Raw genomic sequence first — 2,811 nt, forward strand, 5'->3', positions numbered from 1 at the left:
AATGACAACCTGGTAGTGGTGGGGCTTAAACCAGCGACCTTTTGATTCCTAGTTCAGAACCTTAACCTCTAGGCTAAGGTTCTGGACTAGTAATTGCTTTATTCTATTCAGTTATCAGCGACACAGTGGCTTAATGGTAGCACTGTTGCCTCACAACAAGTAGGTCCTGGGTTCAATTCCCTTTCTGTGTGGAGTTTGCATGTTCTCCCCATGTCTGAGTGGGTTTCCTCCCATGGTACAAAGAGATGCATTCAGGTTAACTGGAGATACTAAAGTCGCCCTGGACTGGCGACCTGTCAGGGGTGTTTTTCTTACCTTTTGTCCAGTAAATCAGACCCACCGTGACCTGAATAGGATAAAGCGGTGGTAAAACAGACAACGAATGAATGAATAATAGTTGTCCAATCTTATTTTTTTATTTTTAAAATCAATGAGAATTTATTTACATTTGAAAAGAACTCCATATTACTTACAGAACAAGGCCGACAGCATCAGTAAGGATGCAACACACCCTGGGAACTATCTGTTTTCCCTGTTACCATCTGGGAGGCGGTACAGAGCTATTCGTGCACACACGAACAGACTGAGGAACAGCTTCTTCCCAAGAGCTGTTGCCTCCATCACCGCTCCCAACACCTCATAGACTGTGAACTTGAACATTGCGTATTTGCACATCTTCATACAACCATTCTTTCACTCAAGCATAAAATCATCACTTCGGAAACTGAACTGGTATTTCCACATAGCACAGTCACTTTATATATTCATCCATAATTTATTTTATTATTTATCTTAAAATCCATACTTTAAATTGTACTGGTTATTGTGTAAATATCTACAGTATATGCTTATGTAAATACTTTTGCTTCTTCTTTTTTATCTCTCGGAGAGTGTCAAACTAAATTTCATTGTACGCAAGTATAATGACAATAAAGGTTCTTCTTCTTCTATTCAGTCAGATCATCACTCAGAATTAAGGCGTCTCAGTAGGAGCATTTTAAGGAATCTAAGAATTTAGACATGCCCTCTTCTCCGGAGTGTAGAATGACGTACAATGCGTCTGTGTAGAGAGAGAGCAGTAGGTTTTTAGACAGACCCGGTGTTTGTGTTTGACAGATTAATCTATTCTGATTGTGGTTTAAATCAGTCCTGGTTTCTTTTGTTTTAGTAAATAAGATCTTAATGCTGCGGCAAATGTAAAGCAACTGTGTGGCAACAGCTCCTGTGTATGAAGCAACTCGTTCCAGAGGAACAATCCTGGCTCAAACAGAGCGCTGACCTCAAACACATCCAATATCCATCGGAGCGAATTGGATCTCTGTGAGCCAGATTTCCTTGCTAAAAACATCTGAACCTAATCTAATAAATACTCCTGCGGCTAAAGAAAAGCAAACGGTCAGAATATACGAGGCAAAACTTTAAATGAGATGTTAAGATTTGCTTTCCTCTGTGAATAGATGACAAACATGATGTGATTCGTTATTAATATTGTTGGGTGTTTAATAACACAGATCATAAGAAATAAAAAATAAATAAAAAATCAGAGCAAGTAACGAGGACTCGCAGATGGGTTAGGATACGAGTGCAGAGAACAGGACAGGCTGTATTGGACAAGGCTAATACGAAGGGTCAAAGATACAAAGCTGTGGTCAAGAACGATTCGAAGAACCGCTCAGTACAGGCTACGAATGGTGCTGATACCTCACGCTGGTCTTAAATACGAGAACGAAGCGAGGCACAGGTGAAACTCATCGACGTAAAACGGGGCAGATGTACGAGGGATCTTCAAAAAGTTTCCTCACTTTTATATTTTGGTTATAAGCGGTTAAATTAAAACCATTAAAAGTTAAATTATTAAAACCGTGCACACACGGCTCTGCAGTAAAAGTAAAATGACTTTATTATGACATAGTTACTGCCGGCAAGAATATCAGGACGAATGTAATCGTGGCCAAAAAAAGATGCACGGACCTCCATGAACGGCACTGTTTACCTAAACCCCAAAGGACTGCTGGGTCTCTAAAAGCTCCAAACAAACAATATCCACGACAATTATAACTAGAGGGACGTAAATTCCTGTGCATCCACCTTGATTAAACTAAAATAATGCCTAAGCGGTGAGGGTGGGAGGGAGGAGTAATGGATTGTGTCTGAGAGACGCTTATAGTCCAGATTTAGCTCCATCTCCACCTTTTTGGACGCTCAAAGAAGCTTTAAGAGGAAGAAGATTTTCATGTGATGATGATGTGAAAGCATCGGCGCATCAGTGGCCATCGGAAGGTGACGATGTAGAAAAGTGTCATTTGTGGACTGATGGGTTAAAAGTTCAACATTTTTAAATATATGGGTCCTGTTATACAGTATGTGATGTAAAGCTGGCAAAGCAATTCTACAATAAGGACGTCTTGTCAACTGTGAAACATGGTGGTGGTTGTTGTTGCTTTTTGGTCCGGTGAAGTACCAGAACTGACTGGATCATTTAAAAACTGTAGTTTGTGTTCTCTAGGGTTCTTGTTGTCTTATATTACGTATCGTATGATGATCTGTAACCAATCAGTGTGTCAAATATGCAAAAACATGGAAGAGTAAGAGGGGCAAATACTTTTTTATGTGCAATATATGAATGTAAATATAATGTACAGTAAAAATGAACAATGTTTTATCTAGTTAACAATTTTATTTAACAGAAGTAATAGGCACATAGAGAGATTTATGTGATACATACATATTCGGGAGGAATAAAATGCTACTCAGAATAAACAGCAAACAAAACGACTCAGTTTATTCGATTTTAAGCAAAAACAAGCAGAA

This window comes from Trichomycterus rosablanca, chromosome 18 (genome assembly GCF_030014385.1).
Source record: "Trichomycterus rosablanca isolate fTriRos1 chromosome 18, fTriRos1.hap1, whole genome shotgun sequence".
NCBI lineage: Eukaryota > Metazoa > Chordata > Actinopteri > Siluriformes > Trichomycteridae > Trichomycterus > Trichomycterus rosablanca.